Here is an 18,083-nt window from a genome sequence, read left to right as displayed (position 1 = left end):
AGTGTCACGCAAAGGAGGAGATGAATCGTTGAGCGAATTGTTTGAGTGTTGTTGAGCAAATAAGGTAAAATAAATGCATATTATAAGACAATGAAAGTGTTTTTTGACCTTGCATGCATATTGTTGGGGACTCCCAAAACCAAAATGTGACCCTGGACCACAAAACCAGTCATAATTGTCAATTTTTCGAAATTGAGATTTATAAATCATCTGAAAGCTGAATAAATACGTTTTCCATTGACGTATGGTTTGTTAGGATGGGATAATATTTGGCTGAGTTACAACTATTTGAAAATCTGTAATCTGAGGGTGCAAAAAAAATCAAAATATTGAGAAAATCAGCTTTAAAGTTGAAATGAAGTTCTTAGCAATGCATATTACTAATCAAAAATTAAGTTTTAATATATTTACGGTAGGACATTTACAAAATATCTTCATGGAACACGATCTTTACTTAATATCCTAATAATTTTTGACATAAAAGAAAAATCAATCATTTTGACCCATACAGTGTATTTTTGGCTATTCCTACAAATATACCCAATGCTACATAAGACTGGTTTTGTGGTCCAGGGTCACAAATATGAACCTTTCATAATCCATAATAGGGGTACTTTAACTAAAAAAAATTGAAATCTAAAACCATTAAAAATGAACAAATGAATGAATGAAATAAATGTGACCTGAAATGAAATAATAAAATTATATATATTTATATTTCACCTAGTTGACAAGGCATGTCTCATTTTATTTAATCTAACTTGAAGTACTAAAATAAATACAACTGAAATAAAAATTAATAAGAAGTATAGACATCTTTAAAAAACACTTAAAATTTTGAAAAAAAAAAAGTTTTTCCTGAAACAAATTAAAATCATAACAGAAAAAATTGAAAATATTAATGAAACTATAATAATAGATAATTGATGCTACAATAACACTGTACTGTTAGCAAACGTTATGATTTATGCATTTGGCAGATAATTTTATTCGAAGCAACTTACATTGCATTCAGCGTATACATTTTATGAGTTCATGCATTCCCTGGGAATCAAATCCATGACCATTGCATTGCTAGCACCATGCTTTTACTGTTTGAGATGCAGGAATACATTAGGTTTGTGTGAGGAACAGACTGAAATTTAGTTCTTTAACAAATTAAAAGCAGTACTGGAATCTGTGAGTATACGTGATCTTTTCAGCAAGGTTGTGAGAAACGCATTAAACATCATCTTGCTGAGGACCATCAAGAGCCATTAAGAAGCAAGTGTGTGTGTGGGTGTGTTTTTATGGTGGATGAGTGTGTAAAATGTGAAGTAGCGTATTTATTTTTGCTGTCTTTATATCTGTGTTTATGCATTTGAAGGAGATGAGTGTTGAGCACAGCTCTTATAGTCTTTGCTGCTTTGCTTAGATTTAAAAACACAAGATTCAAGCTAAATAGATTAGACTCTGTGCATGTTCAGTCCAATCCACACAAATAATACTGTGCTTGATATCTCTACTCCAATATTTCTGTTTAGTTTTCTCTTCAAAATGTGAATCAGGCAGTTTCTTGGGTGTAACACAAGAGTCTTTCCTAAAAAAAACAACAGCACTATGATAGTACAGTATGACATCAGATGGCAAAACGATAGTATTTTGATATATACAGTGGTACTAAATAGTTACTGTATTTAAAGTATTGAAAAAACACTTCTACGAACAGCATCGTAATCAGCAATTTGTATAATTTAGTTTTTTCATTTTATTAAATTTATTTTTTAAAATTATAATTATTGTATTATTTTTACATTTATTTATTTATTCATTTATTTATTTATTTATTTATTTATTTGGCTACTACCATAATGGTAATACCATTGTATTCTTTAAAATCACTATTCATTTACATTTTATTTATTATTATTATTATTATTATTATTATTGTAGTTTTAAATATTTTTAAACACCTTTACAAAAATGTACCTATTTTAATATAAAAATAAATTCGTAAATAAAAAAATATGATTTATTATTTCTTAAATTATTGTATTTTTTATTTTATTATATTATTATTAATAAATTTGGCTACTAGCATAATGTTAATACCATTGTATTCTTTAAAATCACTATTCATTTAAATTTTGTATTAAATATTTTATTGTTTTAATTATTATTATCATTATTATTATAATAGTTTTAAATTATTTTTAAACACCTTTACAAAATGTACCTATGATTTTAAAATAAAATAAATTCATTAATAAAAAAATATTATTTGTTATTTTTATTTAATTTATTTATTTTGACAATACTATTTTATTATTGTTGTTGTTGTTTTGTTGTTGTTATTATTATTATTATTATTCTTCTTATTATTATTTTGCTTTTTATTTTATTAAATATTTGTATTTGATTTTTTTATATTATAGTTATTGTATTATTTTTAAATGTATTTATTTATTTAGCTACTGCCATAATGTTAATACCATTGTATTCTTTAAAATCACTGTTCATTTACATTTTTTATTAAATATTTTATTATTTTAATTATTATTATAGTTTTTAATTATTTTCAAACACCTTTACAAAGTGTACCTGGAAGTTTAATATAAAAATAAATTAATTTGTTATTTATTAAATTATTCTATTTTTATCTTATTTATTTATTTATTTTGACAATACTATTTTATTGTTTATAATTATTATTATTATTATTTTATTTATTTATTTTATTGACATTCGTTTTGCTTAGCTAGAAACGTTTGCATTCACATATTTTAGGCAGCATAAATCAAAAACCATCATAACATGGTGCTTTGTTAATGATCTCTAAAGAAAGCATGTGTCCCTGAATTACTTTCAAAGTCAAATCCCATATTTATCCTTGTGAAAACACAAAATAATTTCGTTCAGCATTAATGAACGAGCGTCCCAGTTTGGCGAAATGGCTTTGGCGCTCCGTGCGAAGAGTGTAAAAAAACAAAAATACTCAACGCAGTTAATCTTCAAAGCACCGTGCCGGTTATCAAAGCGTTGCTGTGGGCCGTTAATTAAATTCTGTCTCTAATTCAAAGAAACGTCGCAGGTTCTGCTCAGACGTTAGCGCCTAGCATTAGCACTTTCTAAAAATAAAGCGACGTGTGCACTCGTTTTCCGGGACTGTTACATTGAGAGTGTGTGAGACGGTGCTTTGGTGAGAGATATGGTGTGTGACTGACTCTCAACGCTCTTCATTGCTTTCATCTCTTTCTGTGGCTGCTCTTTACAGCGTACTGCACCGTGTATACAGTATACTACCTACAGTTTTTGTAAATAGCTTTGAAACAGTACACTTGCAGAATATATGCTTCAAGTAGTATGCAACAGCGTTGTCATAAAACAGTATTATGTGGCATCGTTTGTCTTTGGCTGGAAGGAATGCAATATTTTTTTTAATCTGTGAGAGTAGCGGTTTGAAAACTGAGAGATTCAGCTCTGTGGGAAAAGCAGAGAAGTCGTAATGCTGTAAACATTATTTCAGACCCTGCCCTTCCTCCCCTGAGTGGACAAAACTACTTCATAGTATCTGGCAGTGAGAGTAACAGTCTGACTCAGTACAGATCGTCTGGGAAAAAGCACATCAGAGTGAGAATGAGAGCAAGAAACGTGATCATTTGACATTTTAGCTTTGGTTTTAGATCTGCAGTGATGCTCTATGATGTGCATCATCTGTAATCATCTCTTCTGTAATAGCAAACGTCTCAACTACGGCATTATTTGAGATATCTTGTACACTATGTCAATACAAAACACAGTTTAATACTTAGCAAAAGGAGAAGCTCAGATATAAGCAATTGGGCAGTACAGGTTACCACAACCTCACATTCCCTTAAGTCCAATGTGTTTAATAACCTTGTCAAGACGCAGGAGCGGTTCAGGTTGACTAGTCCTCAGCGGTCCAGGTGGACTCCATCCTGTTCATTTCGCCTCCTCGTCTATTAGTCCAGATGGCGGCCCTCTAACCAGCCCACACAATGACAATGCAAAGCTTAACTGGACATCTCAAGGGAAAAAAGATCTGTTGTTGTTTTCCCTTCATCTTATTGTTGTGGCAGGGAGCAGGTGTCTGTGATCAGCTGAGAGCAAACGCCGATTCATTAAGAGAAAATCTGACAGTTTGAGCCACATTCAAACAAAACAGCTGATATAAGTGACCACACACAGTTAAAATCTGATATAATGTTCCTTTTTTATTATATTTTAGGTTGAAGTTAGACTAGTTAGGCTCCAAAAGAACATTGTAAATATATGTATATATTTATTTGTTCATTTACCTCATTTTATGTAGAATTTAATGTATATTTGAATAATTTAAAATCATTATAATATGTATTTTAAATATTTTTGATTATAATTTCTTAATAAATAAAGAGTTCATTTGCAAAAACAGATATCTCTGTTTTTAAACCATTTTTTAAAAATTATGTTTTTTCGTTGTGCATTCCAGTTAATCTCAGTTGGGTTATTTTGATTAAGTAAAAATACAGCTAACACATGATAACATCTGATCTGTTTTTGCAAATAATCTATTCAAATGTTTTTAAATAAAATGCTGTTGTAGATAGATGATATAATCAATATATACCTATATAAAAAAAATGCTATAATAATAATAAAAATAATTATTAATTAATCAAATCACATTTTATATTTTATATAATAACATTTTAAATGCAATATTTTTAAATATTTTTATAGATATATAGAAAAAGCTATAACTAGATATATAAATGTACATGTAAATAGTTATTTGTTTATTTACTGCATTTTATATAGATTTATTATATAAAATTATAATTTCTTAAATGTTTTTAAATAAAATGCTGATAAATAGATAGATAGATAGATTATAATATAATCAATATACATCATTGCAATATTTAAAATGTGCAATAATAAAAATCCAATATTATTATAAGGATCCATTTTTTTTACAATTGAGACTTATATACAGTATATATCTGAAGAATAAATAAGCTTCCCGTTGATGTATGGTTTTTTAGGATGGGATAATATTTGGCTGAGATACAACTATTTGAAAATCTGGAATCTGTGGGTGCAAAAAAATCTAAATATTGAGAAAATCGCCTTTAAAATTGTCCAGATGAAGTTCTTAGCAATGCATATTACTAATCAAAACTTAAGTTTCGATATATTTACTGTTGGAAATTTACAGAATATCTTTATTTATCTTTATTATCTTTACTTAATATCCTAATGATTAGATACAAATACAATGTATTTTTGCTTATTGCTACTAATGTGCCCATGCTACTTAAGACTGGTTTTGTGGTCCAGGGTCACATATTATAAAATAGATAAATTGATCTATTTTATAATATATATAACTGAAATTATGTAATAACATAAAATGCAATGTCATCAATCACTTCAGAAAATATGAAAAATCTTAAAACGACAAGTATGCATACTTTATTAAATAAACACATTAAATTCATCTATGTTTTAAGCTTCTGTCCTCCATTCAGACCTCTAACCAGATTCCCAGAAGCGGGTCTTTGTGAAGACATTAGCAGAGGGAGCGCAGAGGTAATCTCTCACCAGCTGCCCAGTGTCAGACGCCTCTGACTGCAGGCTCCGCCCCCCTATTAAATACTCACAATAGGGAACCCACTGACCCAGCGAGACGAGAGGAATTGTCTTTGAGTGCAAAGACAGCCTCTCATTAACCAGCTGGACGCATACAAATCCCTCCTCTCTCACACACACGCATACACAATCACATTCCCAACTCTCCGGAGACCACCGCATCCCTTTAGCCAAATGAGAGGGCTTAAAAGAGCTTCCATTGTGTTGGACGCTTGCTGTAGTGATGGAGAAGGCTTGCGTATGTGTCTAGAAAGCCCTTGGGGAGTGTGTGCGCAGCCCGTGCGGGGTTGGTAATACACACAGGGTCCCTTGACTTTTCCCAACAGAGTCCCAGACAGAGATTAACGGCTTAGAGGATTCTCCGGGACTCCTGACAACAGCGGACACGTCTTATTATCATATACATAACGCTAATGAAATCAGACCAGTTACTGAGAATTCATGGGCTCATTGGGCTGTGTTTGGAATGGAAAACTGTATTGCTATTAATGCTTGTATATGTAAAGTATTGTTTTTTTAAAATTGTATAAATATTTAAAAAGTATAGATTTTTCAACATTTCTAACTTTTACATTTTAAATAAAAAGTATATAAAATATAAATATATGTAAAATAAAAATATGTCAAATTTGAGATATTTTGAAAAATAATCATTTTTAAATATTAGAAAAAAATAAAACATATTTTGTGGATGTGTGCATATACATGTGTAGTATATATTTAAAAATTATATATTTTTAATGGTATCTAAAATTTTACATTTAAAATATGTATTTTATTTAATAAACATGCATATATATTTATACAAATATTTACAAAATTTGGAAAAACTCTTGTGTGTGTGTATAACTACTATATCTATCTATCTATCTATATATATATATATATATATATATATATATATATATATTTAAAAGAATGTTAGATATATTATGAAATATATAAATATATATAATATGTGAATTTCACATTTAAATTCTGTATATAAAATATTATATATATGCATTTTCACTATAAATGTAGTTTAAAAATTGTAAATGTTTGTAATTTGTCACATGATCTTACTATACTACATTTAATAACATTTAATAATAAAAATGTCAAATTTCAGATATTTTGAAAAACAATAGTTTTTAAATATTAGAAAAAAATAAAAATAATATTTTGTGTGTACGTGTGCATATATATATGTAGTATATATTTAAAAATTATATATTTTTAATGATATCTAAAATGTTTCATTTAAAACGTATTTTATTTAATAAATATGCATATATATTTATACAAATATTTACCACATTTGAAAAACTGTTTTGTGTGTGTGCATAAGTACATTTAATAACATTTAATAATAAAAATGTCAAATTTCAGATATTTTGAAAAACTCTCTCTTTAAAACTCTCTTTAAAAAACTCTCTCTCTCTCTCTCTCTCTGTTATGTTAGATATATTATGAAATATATAAATATATATAATATATGTAAATTTCACATTTAAATTCTGTATATAAAATGCAATCTCAAGATAAATGTTCTGTAAACGTTTGCAATTTTTGTCACATGATCGTGCTATGCTACATTTAATTCAGCAAGTGAGGTAGAGTTATCATATTAAACATAAACATGATTATTCCACATTTTTAATCCAATATTATTTAAAGAGCCATTATGCTAAAACTGCTAAAAGTTAAGAATGAGATGAAGATTGTAGTTCATATCACTTCCGGTTCATTTGTCTTACTAAAAAGATTGAAGGTTATGTTGAGTGCATTGCATTGTGGGATACAGTATCTTACACAACATGCTTTGGTTGTAAACTGCACATTTTAGCATGCATTTTATGCATGCACAAAAAAAGTGCATACTTCTAGTATGCATCCTACAGTAGCATGCAATTCTAAAAAAATGTAATATTTTACACAGAAGCTGTTTTTTATTTGTTATTGATCACTTTTTGAACCCTGCTTGAGTTCAGTAGAGCATGCATTCACAAATCATAGAAAACTCTGTGTGTTTGGATGTTAGCATTAGCATGTAACTTTACAGTTCACCAGAAACAGCATATTACCCATGCATCCTTTAGCATGCATGCTTCCCCTAGTGAAAAATAAATATACTAAAATGTATTTAAAATACATTTATTTCATCCTAAGTATACTACAAATGCATTTACATATTATGTAGTTAATAAAAATACTTACAATGGTACTTTTAGTGTACTAAACTGGTATATTTAAAGTATGCTAAATTGAAACAACTAATTGTGTACTTTAATTGTGCAGAAGTAGTGCTGAAGTCCAACTAAAGATAAACTTAAGTATATTTGATTGTGCTAAAGTGGAACTATTGCAAGTATACTTTAGTTAGACTTTAAATAATATTGTTCTTTAAATGCAAAATATTTAAAGATCCTCACAAATAGTGACATATTTTGGGCTTAATATTAAGAAGTGTGCATTCTGCACAAATAAATAAAGTTTAATTACATTTTTTATATCAGTATATCTCAAGTGATATATCAGTAAAAATGTTAATAGACTTAAATTATACTTAGCATAAAATGCATTTTTACTAGGATCCACATGTTATAAATCAGAACACACTGATCTTTTTCATTATAGACAGGATGCAAACTGCGTTTTGGATCCCTATATTGATGCATAGTAAGTGATTTACATTGCATTGCCTTTGAGTGTTTCTCACGGTGTAAATCAAATTGCACTTGAGTTTTGAATGTGCTAACGGTAAAATAAGAGGGTTTGGCATATCTCAGACCCCTCTGGCTTCTCAGTCCAGTTTAACCGTTCCCACACATCAACCATGTCATCAAACACATCCATTACACTAGAAGCTACATTTGACGTGGGTAAATGCTCGCAGCAAAACTCCCACAGATAGAAATGTAGCTGTCAAATCAAACTGGCAAAGAGATTGTGGCTGTTTGTGCTGTTCTCTTACAAAATGCATTCATCATAAGCACGACACAGAGTAAACTCGACGATTTTATCAAAAGCTGTATCTTAGAAAAATGTGTCAAGTCTTCCTCTGATGTCAGAATCACTCTGGTTTCTGTCTCTTCCATTATGGTGTACTGACTCATGGAGTTCAATCAGAGCGAGTGAGAATAACAGAGCGTGACTGTTTCGTTAGTGTTTTGTGGCAGAATGGCTGCAGCGTCAGCGCGTCAGTGTGAGTACACACACTATCACAACACCTCGCCGGCCCAGTGCTCTTCTGATGGATCAAGTGTTTATAAGACATAAACACAGATTCTGATCCCAGACCACTGTTGTATTGTCGTGGGGTTGTTTTTGAGCTTGTGGCTGAAATGTTTTGGGTTTAAACCTCGTTGGATGATTAATGTCTGTAGCTTTGTGGTCATCAATATTTACATTTGCATTCATGCATTTGGCAGATCCAAAGCGACGCATAATGCATGTGCATTTGTTAAGTTCATGCATTCTTTGAGAATCAAATGAATGACATTGGCGTTATATGAGGATGTTTTATAGATGAAACATGTATACAGATGAATTGTTGACAATCAGATCTATAACATGCATTAGAAAACAGGGTTACTCTCCATTAGAGATCCAAGCGTTTATTAATGTTCACTAATATCTGTAGTATTTAAGTTTGTGCATTCTCTGGGAAATCTCTGGATGTTGCATGATTTTTTTTTTCAACTACAGGACTACTATTTGCATTTGCAGTTATTCCATATGCAAGTGTACCACTAAAATATTGACTTTTAACAAAATTGACTTTAAGTAGATGTAAGCGTTTACATTTTGTAGACTTTCTCATGCATAAACTGATATGACAGTCTATACATATGTAATTTTTGTTTATCAATATGCATTGCTAAGAACTTCATTTGGACAACTGTAAAGGCAATTTTCTCAATATTTAGATTTTTTTGCACCCTCAGATTCCAGATTTTCAATATTTTTTGAAAAGCCAAATATTGGCCTATCCTAACGAACCATTACATCAATGAAAGGCTTATTTATTAAGCTTTCAGATTATGTACAAATCTCAATTTAAAAATTTGACCCTTAAGACCCTCTGGTTTTGTGGTCCAGAGTCACATTTTATATCTAAATATTTATATCTAAATATCAAAAAATTTAAAATATTAAATGTAAAAATAAAATGTTTATATATGTATATATATATATATATATAAATATAAATAAATATATAAAAATAATCTATCAGATTTTTTTTTTATTTGGTCCTTTTTTTTTTGCTTTATATAGGATATTTTGTTTAAATATTATGAGGTTATTTTTATAAATGAAGCATGCAAACAGATAAATTATTTACAATCAGATCTATAGCATGCATGTGTTTACATTTCATACCAACTTTAAATGATGCACTTGGTTTAAGAATGACACTGTTGTCCCAGTCACATTATTACAAGTGCAGTTCATAGAGCATGTAGATAAACATATCAATTTGCTTAAAACCACATTACAAGTCTTAATTTGATTCTTTAAATAGATGGATGTTTGTCTTGATGTGGCATTTTGTTTAAAATGCTTTAAAGACATTAGCGACTAATTACTCTTCTGTTTATCCAAAGCTTCTGTATGAAGCTATGCTAAAACCTAATTATTATATAATAAACCCCATAAATGATTATTGAGTTTCACCTGAAAATGTGCATTTTGTCTTGTTGAATTTCCTGTTTCACTCTGAAATATGTCAGATTACTGACGTAAAATGTGTACAAATGCTGTTTAATGTTGTTTGCTGTAGGCCATGAGCATCATAAACATTGTCCCGTTGTTCACTTCTGATGCCGTCCAGGAGACAGCGGTTAATCAGCCACCGTCATGTAGCTGTAAACAAACATCTCCATCAGTCTTTGCGACAAAGCCCTTGAGAGACGATCCATCGTATTTTTGTTTTTCTCGTCCCTAACAAGCCTTTAGCAGAGAGAGAGATATCGAGCAGCCCTAAGAGAGGCCTTGTAGCATTATTAAAAATGTGTTTGTACAAGCTTATGTCATCTTCAGATTCCAAGGTTACGTGAAATGTGAGGCGGGATGGTAAATATTGACCCTCCATTAGAGACCCGAGCATTCATTAGTGTTCGTTGACGCAGAACTAGGAAGAAGGAAACATCTCTGTAGTAGCTAATGTTCAACTAACCACAAGGACAGTTAGTAAAGGGTTGTTTTTAGATTAAGAGACGTGCTTATAAACCGATGAGTCATGCAAAAGAAAACACACGCACAAAAGATTCAAAACCTCTTCTGCCTACATAGGCAGATGCCTTATAAGGCAGCATCCAAATATTGACTAAAATTAGATTAAACTATTGTAATGATTCTTTCTCAGTGATGCTGTGTTGCTATCCATTATGGGATTGCCTCATCAGTTAAAAATACATGTGATGCTGCCTTGTATTTATCCAAAACAAGTTACTGTGTGATAATGTGGTGTGCCTATGATGGCTAAAAATGTTGTCTTGGTTTTGGAGCAGAGCTACAGAGTTGTAAACAGCTTCAGGCCATAGAAACCTCAGCTCATAAAGCCAACAGAGTGTGACGTCACGTAAAACCTGGGAGGAAAGAATAATATGACATCCATCAGCTCGCAAAACACCTTCTACAGTGTGTAGATTACTGTTTTTTTTCACACTTTATTTTTCAAAGACTCACTTTTTTGGTTTCTATTTGGTTAAAATGTATAAAAATAACCTTTTTTGGTTTCAGTCGGATCATCACAGTATTTTAGTTTGTGGTTTGGTGGATTGGAGTGGAGATGAGTTATCAGATCAAATCCAGAGACTGTGAGGGCTCGAGTCATTTGTCAAGCAGCAGATGTCCTGTGTTTCTCCAGGGATGTGTGTTTGTGACTTTGGGGCGACCTCAGTTTTATCTGTGCTCAGTCGCAGCCGGACTGCAGAGTCAGTTGCTCTGTCAGCTCAGGTTAGATCAGCACTAGATATTAGATATCAGTCAACCTTCATTAGACGCAGTTCAGTCCATCCTCTATTTCTGCAGGCGGTTCTTGCAATTCATACGTTTTTTTCAGAGTTTTTATCTTACAATTTTGACTTTTCTTTTGAGAATTGTGAGTTTATATTATGCAGTTCTACATTTATATCTCACAGTTCTGAGTTTGTATCTCCAAATTGTCAGAAATTGTCCAAAAAGTAAGAACTGGGAGATACAAACTCAGAATTCTGACTTTCTTTCTTGGAATCCCAAGTTTACATCTCAAAATTCTGACTTTATATCTTGAAATTCAGTATTTTTTCACAGAATTGAGTTTATATCTCACAATTCTGACTTTTCTTCTCAGAATTTAGTTTATATCACGCCGTGTACATTTATATCTTACAATTCTGATTTTATCTCTCCAAATTATGTCTTAAAATTCATACATTTTTCTTAAAATTTGAGTTTTTATCTCACAATTTTGACTTCTGAGAATTGTGAGTTTTTATGATGCAGTTATACATTTATAGCTTGCAATTCTAAGTTTATATCTCCAAGTTGTCCAAAATTGTCCAGAAAGTCAGAATTGTAAGATACAAACTTAGAATTCTGACTTTCTTTCTTGCAATTCCACATTTACATCTCAGAATTCTGACTTATATCTTAAAATTCATACTTTTTTCCTTAAATCTCTGGATTTATATCTTACAATTTTGACTTCTGAGAATTGTGAGTTTATATGGTGCAGTTATGCATTTATATATCGCAATTCTGAGTTTATATCTCCAAGTTGTCCGAAATTGTCCAAAAAGTCAGAATTGTGAGATATAAATTCAGAATTCTGACTTTCTTTCTTGCAATTCCACATTTATATCTCAGAATTCTGACTTTCTTTCTTGCAGTTCCACATTTACATCTCAGAATTCTGACTATATCTTAAAATTCATACCTTTTTCTTAAAATTCTGAGTTTATATCATGCAGTTTTACATTTATGTCTTACAGAAATTGTTAGGAATTGTTCTTTTCTTGCAATTCCAAGTTTACATCTCAGAATTCTGATATTATATTTTGAAATTCATGCTTTTTTTCACTACATTTATATCTCGCAGTTCTGAGTTTATATTTCCAAATTGTCCGAAATTGTTCAAAAAGTCAGAATTGTGAGATATGAACTCAGAATTCTGACTTTCTTCCATGCAATTCCAAGTTTACATCTCAGAATTCTGACTTTATATCTTGAAATTCAGTAAATTCAGAGTTTGTATCATGGCATTCTCCAAATTTTTATCTCAGAGTTTTCTAGAATTGTCCAAAAAGTCAGAATTTTAAAACATAAACTCAGAATTCTGAGAAAAAAAAGTCAAAATAGCAAGAAAAATTGTGCGTGTGCATTGCGAGAAAAACAGTGTGTAATTAAAAAGTTGCAATTACCCTTTTCATGTTTTTATTTAATTGCAGAAACATGCTTCCATAAAAATGACTGCATTTCCCCTTGTACAGATATATATTTGTGTATACAACAGATGCAAGCATTTTCAAATAAATGGGGAAGTGCACAGCATATAAAAATCAGAGTCTGTTTGCTAAAATAAAACTCATCCTGCTGCTTTGAATGCCAGATTCTTCCTTTGTGCAGATTCATTAATTGGTGTATTGAAGTGTTTTTTGAGTGGTGAATAAAGAATGGCCGAATGTATTCTGCTTCATCCACAAAGACCTCCTGCCGGAGACGGCAGATGGAGACCAACCTCACGCAGAGTTTTCGGAACACTGATCCCAGATCTGTAGATGCAACTTCAGCCTTTCCAAACCAGTTGACACATTCTGATGTCAGATCAGCTTAGGTCTGTCTTTAGGGCTTTTTTTAGGGCGAGAGAATAACCTCTATCTGCAGCAGAGACAGATGACTGAAGCTTTGTGTTCGTGCTGAATAGAGCGAGTGTGTAAGTGTGTTTCTGTCTAATTTCATCACTCCGAAATGCTTTAGCACAACTAAATTCCCTCGAAACACATTCTAGCCTTTATTCACTATCATAGAAATGAACAAATATTTCAGACATTTAATATGAAAGGGAAAACATTGTAAACTCAGTGACTACAGGGTTAGGTTCAAATATCTTTCTAAAGTTATTGTTTGTGAAAAATGCTATACAAGTGCATTTCATCAAATTTATACCTTTAACCCTTTAACTTTCACTTCACTTTTACTTAAGTTTACTTCACTATATTACAAATAAATCCTAATCTAATCATGACAAACTGTACATCGTCTAAGACTCCTAAATATATATTTTACCATATTTTTGTGTTACAAATTATGTAGGAAAAGTAATAGATTAATATATGTCAGGAGTGCTACTTAAAAAAATCTATATCATAACATGAGTTGAGACCTTTGTCACAAAAGACTTTCTTTTCTTTTGTTTTAGAAATCATAAGAAATTATATATCAGTTCAAAACTTAAAATCTCAAAATTCATCCTTTGAAAAGCATTATAAAATCAGACATTGCATTTCCATGGAAAATGTACATTAAAATCATATTCCAAAATGTTTTCATTCATGAATTATAAAATATAATAATATCTGGATAGTGCATTTTTATGACTGTGTTCAAAAATGACTTTTTATCTGACAATTCTGACGTATTTTTTCAGATTTTTAAAATTGTAAAATCATAATTTCAAATTTACATCTTTGAATTTTTTTACTTGCAATTCAGAGTTTTACATCTCACAATTTTGTCTTTTTTTCTAGTAATTTTGAGTTTATATCTTGCAGTTCCCTCTTTTTTCCGTATAATTGCATTAAAAAGTCAGAACAGTGAGATAAAAAAGTCAGAATTAGCCAGATTTATTTTATTTTATTTTATTTTATTCATCCTGAATTCTAATTCTATGTACTAATTCTACTATGGTACATTGGTTGACATTGATCAATTTTACTTATTTTACTTACTTATTTATCATTTATTTATTTACACACTCTAAATTCCAAAAAACATGATTTTCCACTTGTTTGCCATCTTTAAGTCATGTCTATTAGTGGTAGAATACAAAATCATTCATATATTTATGTATTTATTGTACTATATCTGCTCTAGATGGTCTGATCTGTTGTGCTGTTTCTGGATCATGAGGCAGGAGGTGTTTTGATCTGTTTCTGTCATCCTGATGTACTGGTCTGTGTTGTGAGGATGAACGTTAGCTGTCATTCTGTGGATGTAGGGCGGGTGGGGTGGAATCGGAGGACGGGTGGTGATCTGATTTGGGACGAGGCCAGGCAGCAGGATTTGTCGACTGTAGTTAGACTGCGATTATCTAAGCCTGAACGCACCACTGTTGTGAGCACGATCTGTCATGCAGCTCGTCTCTTTCTGATTTTCTCTACTTCTACTGGTTGACATTTGTGTCCTATGCAATATATTTTGTTGCTTAGAGGTTGCTGTTTACATATGCTACCATTCAAAAGTCTCTTACGCTCATCATGGCTGCATTTATTTGATAAAAAATACAGAAAAAATACTAAAATTCTGAAATAATATTACAATTTGAAATAACTGCTTTCTATTTGAATATACCTAAAAATGTAATTTATTCCTGTGATCAAAACTGAATTTTCAGCATCATTCAGTGTCACTTGATCCTTCAGAAATCATTCTAATATGCTGATTTGCTGTTAAAAAAAAAGAAAACAGTTCATAAAAACTTCATATTTTTGTATTTTCTTGGTGAAAAGCAAGTCCAGAAGCAAGCGACTTCAGTAAAAGTCTCCATTTGTTTTCCATATAACCGAGTTAGCCTTGACTGCATGTGAGAGCATATAGTGTAGTTTAACAGTGAGGGTTCAGTTTAGGTTTTTATCAGCTTTGTTTTTTTGTTTTTTTTTATCAGGCATTGTCACTAAGCTACACCCGTTACATTACATAAGTCTGTAGGAAACACATGCAGGCTGCAGAGTACAGGCGAACTGTAATGCCTTTCCAATTAGATAATCGTGCAAATGTAAGAGGAACAGAGGATGACAGAAGAAATGCACACGTTGGCTGATCTGTTAAAAGAGCCCTTTATTTATCTGTTTTATTAGAGGTGTTTTATTAAACACTCAGATCACCCTAGCAAATAGCTGCCATGTATTCGTCTAGAGCAGATGCATGGCATTACCATTGCAGATTTTAAGCATGTTTTTAAACTGTATGTGTTTGCTAGCAAGGGATGCAGCAAAATAGAATGTTTTCTGGACTAATGCTTTAATGCATTTGTGTAACTTAATCTGTGTGTGTGTTATGCTAACACATTGCATTCTCTGTCAATTGCAAAAGTCATTGCCACAATGCTAACTGTGTTCTGTGTGGTTTCCAAGGCACTGCAATGTGGCTACTAAGTTGAGCATTTTTTAGCATGTTAGGCATTGCTATGCAGCTGCCAGAGTGTTGTAGATGGTTGCAAGGTCATTGCATTCAAGGTATACAACCTTATTAACCAACAAAAAGCAAGCAATATAAATTGCTTTGGATGAAAGCATCTGCCAAATGCATAAATGTTATGCAATGTAAAATGTGTTACACTTCTGACGTATTTTCTCAGATTTATAAAGGTATAAAATCATAATTTAATTCAAATTTACATCTTTCAGTTTATTTTACTTGCGAGTTTTACATCTCACAATTTTGTCTTTTTTCTAGTAATTCTGAGTTTATATCTTGCGATTCTCTTTTTTCCGTATAATTGCATTAAAAAGTCAGAACTGTGAGATTAAAAAAAAGTCGGAATTAACCAGATTTTTTATTTTATTTTATTTTATTTTATTCATTCTGAATTCTAATTCTATATAATAATTCTACTGTGGTACATTGGTTGACACTGATCAATTTTACTTATTTATTTTTTATTTATTTTATTTATTCATTTATTTATTTACACATTGCTATGCAGTTGCCAGAGTGTTGTAGATGGTTGCAAAGTCGTTGCATTCAAGGTATACAACCTTATTAACCAACAAAAAGCAAGTACATTGCTTTGGATAAAAGAATCTGCCAAATGCATAAATGTAATGCAATGTAAAATGCATTACACGTGAGTTGAGGAATCATTCATGAGTCTCAGTGCACTGAACTTCAATGCTTAATCTGAGGAGTTTGTTTGGACCACTAACCCTAAGTATGAGCAATAGTAGTAGTGATGCTTGACTTAGCATGCTTAGAAATGTCATTTTTTCCTTTTGGTTATACAATTGATGTTTGTGTGGGGGCTAGTGGTGATGACTTCCCTGGAGGATGTCTGAACGTGAATGGGAAAATTGTAACCATATTGCCGACTCAGTCAAGCCCACATAAAAATGACATCACCTCATCTCATCCCCTCCTATGTTTTGCAGTCGTATCCAGGCTCTCTCACACTGTTGCTGTGTGTTGATGAAAAAGTTTCAAACTCCCTCCTCTCCTGTGCCCATCTCACACTTTCCATCTGTCTGGCCATAAATGATTCAAGCTAACGCAGCCATCAGCAGCCGCTATTTAAGTTTGGTGTATGACTCAAGATAGACCAGCACATCCGTAAGCGGGGCAAAGTTTACTTGCTTAACTTGATTTAAGTAAGAGATCGTTTGTGGTCAGCCAATGGTTATAGCAAAATAATTGGATGTGTTCTTATTCCTGGTAGCTAGCTATAAACATATGGACTTTAATTAACTTGCTTAGTACGTTTCTTTTTTTAATTGTTGCTCCACCGTGATGGCAGCAGATCTGAAGGAGAAATTAAAATAGAAGAAAATTTATGCTAAAGTCTGCTATAGTGCCTCTTCTGGCAACACTGAGAATGCAACTTATGATTCATCCTACACAGATGCAACAACCTGAAAATGAAAATGTGACCATGGACCACAAAACCAATCTTAAGTAGCATGGGTATATTTGTAGCAATATCCAAAAATACATTAAATGGGTCAAAATTATATTTTTTATGCCAAAAATCATTAGGATATTAAGTAAAAATCATGTTCCATGAAGATATTTTGGATATATTTCCTACCAACTTAATTTTTTTATTAGTAATATGCATTGCTAAGAACTTCATTTGGACAACTTTAAAGATGATTTTCTCAATATTTACATTTTTTTGCACCCTCAGATTCCAGATTTAATAAATCTAATAACATAATATTAGATTTAATGATGCATTCCAGTCATAATTTCACATTTGGAGTTTGGGAAAGTGCAAAAAAAGCACTTGAAGTTGAATATCCAATTCTGAAACTGTGCAGAAATCTCAAACTTGCATTGCACAACATTGTTTATTTTCTGCGTTTTAGTTTCTGGAGTCATCTTTATTTACAACTGAATGCCTGCAAACCCAATGCAATTTGCAAAAGCATTGGCAGTTTTGTTTTTTGTGCAATTTGTTGTATTTCCTATGTATTTTTCTGAGATATGAAGAAGGAATCCCAAATCTGACAGCCTTGTAATTCACCTAATAATGGGTTTAAGCTTGAAAC

General features: G+C 31.3%; 1 protein-coding gene across 8 annotated transcripts in view; it reads left to right on the top strand.

Moving 5' to 3' along the window:
• Positions 1 to 18,083, top strand: part of LOC127176323 (microtubule cross-linking factor 1) — a 64,527-nt gene that overhangs the window by 13,425 nt on the left and 33,019 nt on the right. The gene's annotated exons all lie outside the window — the stretch shown is intronic.

This window comes from Labeo rohita, chromosome 2 (assembly GCF_022985175.1).
Source record: "Labeo rohita strain BAU-BD-2019 chromosome 2, IGBB_LRoh.1.0, whole genome shotgun sequence".
NCBI lineage: Eukaryota > Metazoa > Chordata > Actinopteri > Cypriniformes > Cyprinidae > Labeo > Labeo rohita.
The sequence above is the reverse complement of the archived record's forward strand: the minus strand, read 5'-3'. Positions and strand labels throughout refer to the sequence as shown.